Genomic DNA, 14149 nt, shown 5'->3' with positions numbered 1-14149 from the left:
CATTTGTCTTTAGAGGAAAACCATGTAACAAATGCAAATAAGAAATCAAAGTACTTCATGAGTGACCGGGAAGTTGTTTCTAATACAATTATTTATCTTATTGCTGGGTAAGTTAAGATTGACTTTTTCATCTAGCTTTACTGCATGATCAGCGAGTTTAAAATCTTAACGTTTTGACGCTATAACGGCCATCAATTTTATGGATGAAGCTAATATTTGTTGTTGCTTCATTACACTTATGATTCCTTATCTTTTTTATTTAAGTTTGGCGCCAACTATTTAACATATTTGGTTAAGTTTCTTTTGATCCAAGAATAGGATAATTCACTGAATAGTACTTGACCCAATAATGTATTTAAATATTTAGGGAAAATTAGTTTAGATGTACTTCATTTAGCAAAACAGTTCACAAAACAGATACAGGTTGCACAGTCATGAAACATAACACAATTCAGTTTGCTTTAAATTTTTAAGAAAAGTTTAAGGGGTTTCTTTTGATAAAGGGTTTTCAAAAGCAATTTTTGGTGGATAAAATTAAGACACTTGTTTAAAAAATATATATTTTTTGGGTTTAGTTTTGAAACGACCAGTACGACTCTCGGGTATATGGCGCATGCTCTAATATCAAATCTTGAGGTTCAAGAGAAAGTCAGAGAGGAAGTTCGAGAGGTCGAAGCTGAATCAGTAAGTAATTACATTAGGTATAGTCTTCGAAAACATTTCTGCATGGCATGATATTAATAGTATCATCACTTTACGAAGCTTGGCTTGTGGGATTGTTAAATGTTTAGGCGTACGATTGATGTTTTGTAAATGACCTTAAACTTAATTTTTTAATTTCATTTCAATTCAAATACATTTTTGGATAAAACGGATCACATTAATTTATACAATTGTTTTTTTTTTCATTTCTGCCACTTCAAACTTAACCAATAACCTAGTCCATGTATGTTAAGTATGACCATAGACCCAGTAAAATATGGCAATCAATCTTACCGTGATCTTTGGTTAGCATATACAGGGTGTATTTTTCTTCAAAAAAAGTGATTTTATTTTCAAAAACTATATTCTCTCAAATATTGAGAAATGTAGTGTACGTTATCCATACCAAGGAACATTCGTTAGCGAAATTTCATCGAAATCGTAAAACATTTGATTGTTTTTTGAAAATTGAATTTTTCACCGCTAGGTGTTACATGAAAATTGTTAATTCAAAACTTGTAGAGCGTCATCGAAAACGTAGACATATTGTTGGCGCGAAAACAAAAAAGGAATTTTTCTCCGAAAAAACACGACATAAAAAAGTGACTAGTTAAGCAAGCTAAAATGAGTTTTCTTAATTTCCGTAAGTAAAGTAGGATAACTTTATGAAAGTCACAAGTAGTGCTTCTAACCGAATTCGATATCTGTTACATAAAAAAGATAACCTGCAATTTTTTGTATCCATTCAGTTCGCAGATAAACGGATTTTTTTATCAATCTACAGATAACAATTACCAGTAGACGCTTATCTAAAGAGATTTGACGTCATCCGAGTGGCATCTGTTTATTAATACGTATCTATAATCTGCGATAGCTGCAGTTGATCAAATAGATAGGCATTCTCTGTGTATTTTCTGAAAATGTCTAATTTTCAGTGAGTGTCAAAAATTACCAATAAAAATATAAAAAAATGTATCTTATCTCAAATGGCAAACGAATTTCCGTTCGTTTACAATCTAGTCGTCTTAGATTAGTTAACCATAACTCGTGCAAGGAAGGGACAGTCTTTATCGACATGGCAAGTGGTACACTGACAGAGAAGCCACACCGTTACCGTAGTGAAGTCTGGAAACATTTCACGATTGAGAACGCACCTAAACCAGATGGGTCATTTAGTTGTTTTGCAAAATGCGTTCATTGTTCAGGCTAAGTGATTTTTTACTTAAAAGTTCAGTAAATCTATATTATAGTATATGTAAATAGTGGAAGGTATTGTCACGATTAAAGTCAAATAAGAGTACGGGCAATATGAGGCTACATTTAGTTACTAAGCATCCGGATATCGAGCAAACTTTATTGTTTGCCAAAGCCATCAACCAAACTATTGTTGCCCCACCTAATATAATACCAACAACGGACCAAGTAAGTGCTTTCTTGAGCTATTGTTACATTATTTTTTAAGATAAATAATCTATGAGCGATCTGGTAAACCCAAGATTAAAACTGGTGCGTTTCGCGGTGTTATCGGATCACTCGTTTCAAATAGTTGAAAAATAAGGGAAATGTTGTACGCTTTGAATCCAGTCATGTTTCTTGCCCATTTGCAAATAACGGATGCGACCTTGAAAAATGATATTATGAAAGAATATCGGTTGGAAACGGAGAACATTACAGAAAGAGTTAAAGGTATTATCGATATTCAATTTCGTACAGAATCAGGTTTGGTTGGCTTAAGCCTGGTTTCTATACATTAAACTAGGTATTATTGGTTTGAACCTGGTTTGTATAAATTAAACTAGGTATTATTGGTTTAAACCAAAATTTTAAAACCTGGTTTTGTATTTGGTTTGATTAATACCAGTTTTTCCCCCTACCTTGTACAAGATACGTCATCTCAACATGTTTGAATATTTTAGAATGTACAGAGTCAAATGTCGTTCACGCACGATTGTTGGTCGTCCTCAAATATGATACCGTTTATAGCCGTAACGTGTCACTGGGTGGATAAGTTATGGAATGAGCATGACTGCTTGTTAGGATTTATGTACTTTCCCGGACGCCATACAGGGATAAATATTTGTGCAAAATTTATAACATAACTCCACGAACGTCAAATAAGAAATGTAATATATTTACAAATACCTAATCTGTCAGACTTGGAAATAGTGGGAGCCCTGGAGCCAATGGCTTTTAACAGAAATCGAGGGTGCCTTCCAATAAATCATTCGAACGGCAGTTGCGGGCCACCGGGTACCCTAAATTAAATAAAAAATATTTAAAGATTTCATGCAAATTTCAGAAAAATAGGTTTTTACGCGGTTTCTGAAACGCTGTTTTCCTACCCTACCTTAGTCGAGAGGGAAGTCTAGCGTTGAAGTTAACGTTTTAAAGTCAATATATGTTTACGAAAGTAATGTAACCAATTGTTATTATAGTATTTTTCCTCCCTATATTCAAAATCTTTCTCCCGTTTCACCCCCTCCTGGGCCAGTGGCCCTCAATAAAAATAAACTTAAGGGGGGGGGGGTCGGGTGACCGTAGGGCCCCCGTTAAATATATCACTGTTTCCAAGTTAAAACTTAGTTACATAATTCCATATATGTCTTGGCTGTGACAATAGATAACGCTGGGAACAACGACACATTTACTGAATAATTTGCCACTCGTTCCCTTGAGTTAGGTTTCCGCTTTACTCCAGATAATCGTATTCGATGTTTTGCTCATGTGTTAAACTTAGTCGTGCAAGATATACTTAGGTTTTTGAAGTCGGATGCCAAACATGAAAGTCAATACGAAACAAATTTATTGGAACCAAACGAATATTCTGAAGCGTCTGAAAATACGGAAATAAGTATCGGAGTGGCCGTGACCAAAGTACCGAATTGTATTTTTACTTATAATTAGGAATTAAGAACGTAACTGTTCTGTATTTGCAGGTGAGAAAGCTCGTAACTGCTATTAGGTTGTCACGAACGAAATCGGACAAATTTTCAGAATTGAACGTAGTCCACGGTCTACCTAATCACAAATTGATTTTAGATGTTAAGACCATATATTTTTTCACCGATGGTAATCAATGATTTTTCAGTCGTTAGATTCTATATCTAGCACGGACAAGGATCTTTTTAACTTCCATTTGATTGATAAAAGAGTGGTTGCTTTTAGATTCATTGATAGATATTTTAAAGGTAACTTATATTTGATCATTTAGTTATAAAACCCGAAGTAAATGTTTTTTTTCAAGGACTTCGATTTTGCCACAAATCGCATCTGTCAGGCCCGGTACGCCACAGCAGCAATAATAATGCCGATGTTTAAGCTGCTCTTAGACAATTAAGAAAAAATCAAAAGATATTTAACTGGAATCATGAAAGAAGCAAGTACCAAGGCATTGGACAAACTGACTATATATTGCAAATATTCGGATACTTCGGCTTTGTGGATTGCAATGGGTATGTTGTTCTATCAAATATGTAACTTTAGTGCAGTGAAGCTTAACAGTGGCTAACCGAGAGTATGTGGCAACTAGAGCAAAATTCCAGAATGGCGTCATTTTGGGCTTAAAAAATAGCTGAAATAAAATACCACATTTTGTTTGTTGACAAAAAGGTCTCCAAGTTGTTTTTTTGCACCCCAGTTTCCCGTCTGTCGTAACGCCACCGAAGCCAAATTTTAAGGGATTTTTCTGTAAAAGCGTTATATCACTCCAGGATGTTTTCGAAAATAAAGATTACTTATTTTTAGCAATGAATCCAACACTGAAGCTCGAATGGCTCAAGGAACACCATGACACCAAATTATGTAAAACGGTTAAAGATACTATCGTGTCAGGTTTTTTTATGTTACTACGAAGACGGGACCATGGCTATGGTGGACGACACGCAGAACGCGTCAAGTAGTGTCGACAATTATTCCGGAATAGACGTTTCGGCGCTCTATCCAAAGAGGGCTAAGCGAAGTAACAAGGCCAAGTCATCGGAATTATTGTTGTACTTAAAAGATGTGGTAGCACCACCTCATACAAATATTTTGCAATGGTGGAAGGTGACTATATAGCCAGGCTCACGGTGAATGCAATTTTCACCATCAGCCATCGTAAGTTTTGCTCTAAATAACGTTTGTTTTTATTTCAATGCAGTTGCACGAAGTGGACCATATGAGAGTATCATGCATGGCACGTGATTACCTCGGAGTTAGTGGGTCTTCGGTGGCCTCTGAACGACAATTCTCAAAAGGACCTGACGAAGTGACTCCTAAACGTGGTTCCCTATGTCCAGAGACAATTACGGCTATTCTTTGTTTAAAAAATTGGTGGAATCGATACAATGTAATTAGGGCAATATATTGTATTTAGACCTATTCACCTGTGTAAATTCTAAACACTTTGGATCCAAATAAATATTTAGCAGAATAAATTGGCGATTTAATGATCTTTAATGATTGTCGCTAACGACAGATATCAGTTTTGCGTATCTACTTTATTGTCGTATTTCAAAATCCGAAACTGGTCAGATATCTAATCTAAATAAGCAAATCAGATTATACCAGATCAGATAATCTAAGGGGCAGGTAATCAGATATATCCATTTATCTGTCTGATTGTCATCTGATTTCAGAAACAGATAACAGATGCTCTTTTCAGATAGTTATTAGAAGCACTAGTCACAAGTTGGCAAACTTTTCTTCAATTCAATAAACACTACAGTAAAATCGAGGAGCCAATTTTGAAAAAAGATATTAAGTTTACATGATTTAAATAACGTATCTTGGAAAAATATTAGAATTTTCATGGAAACGCCCAATTATTATTTAACTAATAACAAACAAAATTTAAAAGTTTGGTTTGAATGTTTCTTCGAGTGTTTTAACGGGAGTGGCGTATACTCAGTCTTTAATGAAGCCCCAAAGAAAACGTCCAATGGCGTCTGATCTAGTGACCTTGCTAGACAGTGAACCGGCTCGTTTCTCCGTATCCGTCGTTGTGGAAATTGATTGTCAGGGAAGGTTTTACGTATCTCTGGTAATAAGGCAGGGCACCGTCTTCTTGAAACCAGTCTGGCTCGTTGGGCTAACAGCAGTTCGTCAAGTTGATCTGCCAGCTCGTTCCGCAAGAAATCAAAATAGCTCTGGCCATTCAGATTTTGAAAAAAAAAGGGACTAATTATACGGTTTCCTACGAGACCAATCCACACGTTTAAGCACCCAAATTAAAATTGGTGACGGTGTTAAGAACCCTAGTGTGGGTTTTCGTCTGGCCAAAAGTGATTGTTTTGGTGATTGTAAGGCCCATCTCTTTAAAAGGAAGATTCATCCAAGAATAGCACTATGCGGATAAATTGAGGGTCCTCAGCCACCGAATTCAGCAGCCAGTTGCCAAAGTCCAGCCATCTTTCAGCGTCTCCATCTACTAAACATTGGTGAAGTGTAGCTCTTTAACAATGGTTCCTATGTTTACGTTACATTTTCCAGACGCTTGTTTTACGCCAACCCAAATCCGTACTTTCCACGGCACAGCTACTACGTCAAGAAATCTAGGTTCTACATTGCCATACTGCTGAAATTCATACAAGCTCTTCTCCCTGTATTTATGGATGGTCTTCTATCCGGGTGTCGTTGTTCGACGATCTCACTTAATCGTCTAAGATTTCTTCCCCCTTCTCCGTAGTAAATGGCGATTAGTTCCGTACGATCTGCTCTGAAATAATATTGATGACATATTTTAATGTTTAATTAAGACAATGGTGTAAAACACATATATTTATTTATACTAAATAAATTTGTGTTTTTGTATTGACCTTTAAGCCTTAGGTCTATTTCGATATCTTGTCGTATGCGAAAGCTATTTTAACATGGAGAGTTGATAATAGAAGGACAAAGTGATTATGCGAGCCTTATAGCTGAAGACTCTACAATTGTATTCGCTTGAGCATAGCTTTCGCGCCAGTGACGTTGCGTTAATTTAATAACGCGTATGTAGCTTTCGAGCTCGTCCAATTACGCGTGGTAATCGACAAGACTTACTAGGAGACTACCGGAGGTGTAACACACCGATTCTGTTCAAACTCGGGGGTTCTGTAGACATAAAGAGTCATGAAAATTCCAAAAAGGAAAAATTTCAACCGGCATTTTTTTGCCATGGCAACCGAAAAGGTGTTTGATAACACAAAATGGAATATTCCTTTCCGAAAAAAACATGGGATTTTGAAAATTTCTGAAATGCCAAAACTATAATCTTTTTTTATCAAAATTGACGAATTGATCAATTTTTTTCTAGTTTTTAGCGTTTTAAAATATTTAAATTTTTTGGCTTACAACGTCGACGTTGACAGTAAATTTTTTTAAAATCTAGGGGCGCAAGGAAGGTCATGCAGAACTAGTTCAAAGGTTTCATCTTGAAGGATCCACCCGTAATTCTCTGGTGGTGGTAATTTGGGATGTGGTTTTAAATATCTTGCCCATTCCATGCTTTGATAATGCGCCCTTAGTACTGCTGGTCTCAATGCTGCTGACGTAGGTAGTAGTATTTCTCTTTGCAAACCTTTTTTTTTAAAGGCCACCACCTTTAGATATACCAAGCAAACAAACGTTTGTAATAAATTGCACGTTGCTTATGTAATTTCCTCGTCTTCCCCAAGTGAGGCTAACGCGTTCAAAACGACCTCGTCTGCGTGAAGAAATGCTTTCCAAATTGTTCATGTGAATCTGACGACTTGACCTTTTGGTAAAAGACCATAACTGTCATAAGTGTCCTCTTGGAAGTCCAAGTTGTCAAAAGGGAATGATATTCTTCAAAATTCGGAGGAACATAGATATCACCGTTTTCGTTCATTCCATAGCGTTCGTTTTTAGCTATTAAGGTATCAACATCTTTCACCCTTGAATAATTGATGCTCATTCCTTAATGACTCAGTTGCTCAACTAGTATTGAGCTTCGAGATTCCTTGTGAATGCAATGGCATTTCTCTAGCTCTTCTTATACTTGGCGATTTCGTGGTAGAAGCTTGACGAGGAGATAAACATTCGAAAATAAGCGTCTAAGCCAATCTTAACGATCGCTGGTCAATTTCACTTTCGCGTCTTGGATTTGAGCTAAGCGTTGCTTTTCCGATCATACACCATTTAATAAAAAAATAATATTTCTGGAAGTAATATGTCATTTTCTACGTCAAGAGATCCGTTAAAACACAATTTTTCTGATTACAATACCAACTTTCGTATCAGTGACGACGCTTTAAAAAGGCATTTGAGCCGACACTCGTCGTTATCTTCAGGGTGGGTAAAGCGGTGTCTTTGGTAACTTTCAAAGATACTTACTCCGAAGAGCGCTTTTGTTTCGCTGGACAAAACTCGATTCCCAGTATTTCATCTTTAAAAATATCTTACAGTTGCCTTCTTGACATAATGTCATCTTTAGTTTGGTAAAGGCCATTTGAAGTACAAATGTTCAATTACAAAGCGTGGAGTTCAGTAATAGATATAACTTTAAATGGAATTTGATCAAATCCCTTATAATTTAATTTGTGAACTCAATACCAGACGCTACTACCGCTGCGTTTTTCACTTTCTGAGTACCTGACATTAAAGTCTTTGATCGTAAAACTTGAGTTATGCTCTTTGTCCAGCATTGCAAATGATACATTACTGTATGTACCAATTTTCTACTTTCATTGCGTCGTCTCTTTTCCAATGCAATATTAATTGTTGTTGAAATGTTCTGCATTATTGGGGGAATGCCACAAGTGATATTTGACGTCTTTTAGCTTTTCCCAAATTGAATCAAAAAGTGCAACCGGCTATAGCTCCTCAACCGTTGGTGGTAGAGCAATGACAGTGACTTTTTCTAAACATGAATCGACCACCCTGAATCCGAAAATGCCAGTTTCAGGGGCGTAACTCCATTATTTGAAAAGTTGTCTAAAACGACATCTGGCGTTTCCGCCGTAACTATTATCGCTTTGCAAAATACGACAACTCTACCTGAAAGGAAATGAAAAAGTATTAGAAATTGCCTATTGTTTCATTTTTCTATCGTTTACACGTTTCGAGAAAATTTAAGATAAATGCGAAAACTCCCTTTGTCGTACACTTTTGTAACAGACTGTACGTAAAGGATATTTCTTGGTTTCCTTTTAATCACAAAAGAAACAAAGAGGTTTAGAGTAGTTTGCGGTTTGCTTCTCAGTTTTTTTAAACAAGTCAAATGCCACTTTACCTTTCGCTTCTTTAAGTTTTCAACTTTTACATTTCCACCGAGAAGATTTAATAGTTCTAGGCTATCATCGTCTTCTTGTTCAGCGTATTTAGTCCATAAAGACGATATAGTCTGGTAGGTCGAATCTGATGAACCTTCTACAAACTTTCCTCTAGTTTTATTTTTACAAAACAGGTATCACGTTTAAGCGCACGAGACATGTTTTAAATAAAGCGTTATCGAATGTATCTTTAGCTGACCGATACTCTTTTCTAACTAGAGGTCATCGAAGTAAACAAACGCTCTCCTTGCCATTCACGTGACCCTTAATTGGTCTGCCATTTGTACCCAGTGTTAACACCTCGGTGATACCTTACACCATGGGGTTAAATACCAAAACCTAGTTTGCTTGAAAATGGAGAGGAGGCGGAGTTTAATGCACCTAATCTATATAACTTAACATAAATTAGGCTTTACGGAACCATGGTGGTAATTACTATATTTATGTTAGTACTAAAGCATTTAAACATTTATTAATTAAACAATTAATTTATTTTAATTATAAATCCCTAAAAAGGTTTTTGGGGGGGCTACTGCTTCCCCGAACTAGTACCATTTATATTCGAATTCTCATCTTTTTCTGAAAACATTTGGTATCTGCCACCATATTGTACCATTAACCTGCACACGATAAAGTTTTCATAAATATAACGACACGCACTAGGGGAGAACGCGGAAGCTAGTAGTATCTATCGCTGTTGCGAGAGACGTGGTATTGACCTTGCAGGATTGGAAAAACAACGCTTTTATTGAAGTCTTGTTTCCTGATAGATCGGAGACCCACGAACATAAAAATTGTTTCATGGGATCGCTGCGAGCTGAGGAAATTTTTTTGAGGTATTGGAGTTTAGGAAGGGTGGGGAATGTATTGCACCATGCTCATATCACTTTAATTAGCACTATTATGCGAGGGATTTCATTTAAGACTTGCTGAAAGCAGAGATGTAGTTTATACTTTATTTAAACAAAACTGTTCTATTACTTAACTTAATTTTATAATATAAAGTGAGGGTAGAACAATTTCTATTATCTGTATAAACTTTATTTAATTCGTACGTGGCATTCAAAAGTTATTTAAGTTTTTAGTTAACGTTAATTTTAATTATATTTAACAAGTATGGAATAGTTTTTAGTATTTAGACATTTGAATTCTAAGACTTGTGATATATTGTACTCTAAAAATAGAATAACTATCAATTAATAGCCAAACTATTGACTTAAATATGTATATATACAGGGTGCGAAAAAATAGATGTCTTTTTCACTGAAAAATTACGACTTGAAAAAGTGACAAGTTGGGCAAGCTAAAATAACTTTTTTTGAATTCCATTGGGAGAGTAGTGTAACTTTATGAAAGTCAGAAATTTGTTAATCTGGTGTTTAATGCAAGAAGGTATTACACGATTTAATTTCATAGGATGAAAAATGGGAATTTTTTTAAAAAAACAAAGACATTTTATTTATCTACTTACAAACAAAATGTATAAGTACGTTTCGAAAATACCAACTTCGGCTGCGATGCAGGCTGGGACGCGAACAATAATATTGTCGAAGGCGGCTTGAATCATTTCCGGGGTTACTTCCCGGCAAGCGCTTACAATTCGTTGACGCAGCTCTTCAAGGGTCTCAACCGGAGTGGCGTAAAACTTGTCCTTGACGAAGCCCCAAAGAAAGAAATCCAACGGAGTCAGATCGGGCGACCTTGCTGGGCAGTGTATGGGACCGTTTCTCCCTATCCATCGTTGTGGTAATTCGTTGCTTAGGTAATCTCTCACGGCTCTGTGGTAATGAGGCGGGGCACCGTCTTGCTGAAACCACAGTCTTGCTCGTTGCGCCAACGGTAGTTCGTCAAGCTATTGTTCTAGCTCATGTCTCTAGAAATCTTAATAACTCTGGCCATTTAGATTTTGTGGTAAGAATACTGGACCAATTAACCGGTTTCCAACAAGACCAATCCAACCATTCAAGCGCCCAAATTGAAATTGGGGACGGTGTTCATATCCCCAGTGCGGATTTGTGTCTTCCCAAAAATGGTTATTTTGGTGATTGAAAGGGCCGTCTCTTGCAAACGAGGATTCATCTGAGAATAGCATGTTGCGGAGAAATTGTGGGTCGTCGTGCACGGAATTTAGCAGCCAGTTGCAAAAATCCAGCCGTTGTTGAGCGTCTCCAACTCGTAAACCGTTTTAAAGCGTTGCTCTGTAAGAATGGTACTTATGCCTATGTAAAATTTCCCAAATGCGAGTTTTACTGCAAGCCAAATACTTACTCGCCGCGGCACAACTACTACGTGGGCATGCGGCAAAATAGGCTAAAATGGTGTTTTCAAAGTCCAAATCCCGCTGACCATGCCCACGAAATCGAGGTTGTACGTTACCATACTGGTGAAAGTCCTGAACTGCTTGCCTTACAGTAGTTATGGGTGGTCTTCTATCTGGATGTCGTTGCTCAAAGATCTCACTCACTCGTCGTAGATTTCTTCCACTTTCGGGTAGTAAATGGCCACTTGTTCCGTACGATCAGCTCTGGAATATTGAGGCATGATTGTTAAGATTGATTACGACAATAATGTTACACAGTATGTATTACATTTATTTAAATATTAAATAAATGTAAGGTTTTTACTGACCTTAAAACCTGTGGTCTATTTATCTTAAAATAGGTTTCGAATACGACTAGATGCAAACACAGGCCTATTAGATTAAAAAACTAATAGGAAAAGTCAATAGCTAAATTAGCCAGATTGTGGTTTCAACAAGTTGGCAAGCCAAAATATACCTCTCCTCGGAAGAATTGTCCCTAGTGGTATTAATTTCTCGAGATAACCCTTTAAGATATCTCCGCAATTTAGAGTTATTTTTTAAAAATGTTAACCCAGTTCTATCCCGCCCGGTATAACATTTTAATTATAATTAAAATAATTGAGACGAAACGACCAATTTTAATTTATTCAGAATATCATAAGTTAAGTAGTTACAACAGTTAGTTAGACGTACTATAACAATGCACAATTGAATTAAACCCTTTTTACAGAACAAGTTTATCAGTTAAATATAATACGAAGCAAATTTTAATGAAAGAAATATTTACAGAGGGTATTATAACGACCGTTCGCTTTTTGGTTTATAATTTTAACGGAATCGGGCCGATTTTAATTAAATGATAGTTTATCGAAATTTTGTTAAAATAATATTCCCTAAGGCCGCGCGATAAATTTACGAGAATAATTTACCGTCGCCATTATATCGAAAATTTATTTGATTCGGGATTGCCAGAACTGTAATGTTGTGGGCGAGTAATTAGAAAATAAAATGGCAACCAGAATTATGCAAAATTATAAATGTTTATTTTTATTCAGAACAGTCTATGGAACGCTCTAGATTTAACTTTCATCAATAACCCAACAATATATATCCCTTCTACGTAATTGTACAGAACTGGTACTCAAGTGTCTAAGACTAGATTTGTCTTAGTTCATCGTGATTGAAAAATAAACCAAAACACACTTACACTTAAGTAAATATCATAAATTATACTGAGTAATTTTAACTAAATTCAAACTACCTAACTATAAACTCTGTCTTAATTACTTCCAATCTACTTAATTACCCTCACACGTTGAATTGATAATTTCAAGGGTATAATTAGGTTATTCCAATTCAAAAAATAATAACAATCAATTTTATCTTACAGCTGACTTGAGTTAGTTCACAATTACTTTAACACTTTCCGTCTTAAACACGCACTGTTCATACACTGAAGTTCATTCACTCACGTTCCAAACGCGAAACACAATTTATCTCTTTTCTTGACCGAAGACCAAACATACTAATTAAAACCGGAAAGTTACCTCATAACTTTTGACCGACACTAGGACCCCGTCCTGTAGTAGTTCGTCTGACAGCCAAGAACTAAGAAAGACTAAATCTTCTATATTGACGGCAACGGCCTTATAGTATACGTTTATTTTGTGTTTTTTTTTACCCGTCGAGATTTGACTAAAGTTCGAAAAATTTAAGAGATTATATTTTTTACCCGGTTTGATTGATAGTTCTTCACACGGTGGCGCTATATTATTACTTTGATATAGTTTCCGCGCGAGTTTTGAATAATTATCCTTTTTCTAAGCGATATTAAAAGGTAACAATGAACTACTTTTTATGTTTTAACGAAATTTTGTTAAGAATTTAACAAAAATTTAAAACAAAACCAAAAACCGTACCAAAGAATAAACAAACAAAGTTCAATAAACAATATATACAGATATTGTATTAATCCGTTTAGTAAAAAAACCCGCCTTATCATAATTGTTCCTTTACTTTAATATTTTCCCTAAGGAAGTCAATGGCTCGGCGGTGAACTATCCGCATTGTTAATATAATCTATAAATATTTAATTAAATATAAGATTAATATTATTTATAAATATTTAATTAAATATAAGATTAATATAATTTATAAATATTTAATTAAATATAAGATTAATATAATTTATAAATATTTAATTAAATATAAGATTAATATAATTTATAAATATTTAATTAAATATAAGATTAATATAATTTATAAATATTTAATTAAATATAAGATTAATATAATTTATAAATATTTAATTAAATATAAGATTAATATAATTTATAAATATTTAATTAAATATAAGATTAATATTAATTTATAAATATTTAAAATGAAGTAGAATAAATTATAGTACCTAACGTCATTAAGAAGAAGTTGGAGAGAAAACGCCCATACAAACCCAACAGACCCAACATCGACAACTTTCATAACGCAAACACAACATGAACTCCACTCCCACAACATTCACAACATGAACTCAACATTCACAACAAACTCAACACCCACAACCAGCACAACACGAACTCAACATTCACAACCTACACATAAACATTACAATAACGAAATATCCAATCAAACTGAGTTAAAACTGTCGCGACGGTGGGCGTTGACGAAAAAAGACCAACCAAACCAAACCCAACCGCAAATCAATCCGTTAACGCTCACCGTCACACGGTGGTTTTGCCAACCCTTCGAGAAACTGCGAACGCAGTGAGCCAAGAAACTGCGTACGCAGTGATTACCCTTTGCCCCGAAAATGCGAACGCGTTCGCAGGCCTGACAGACAGACAGACCCACAGACAGACAGACAGACATACAGACAGACAGACACGGTGATTGT

Source organism: Leiobunum rupestre, chromosome 5 (genome assembly GCF_980474605.1).
Source record: "Leiobunum rupestre chromosome 5, qqLeiRupe1.1.hap1, whole genome shotgun sequence".
In the NCBI taxonomy this organism is placed as follows: domain Eukaryota; kingdom Metazoa; phylum Arthropoda; class Arachnida; order Opiliones; family Sclerosomatidae; genus Leiobunum; species Leiobunum rupestre.
This window is presented reverse-complemented; position numbering follows the sequence as displayed.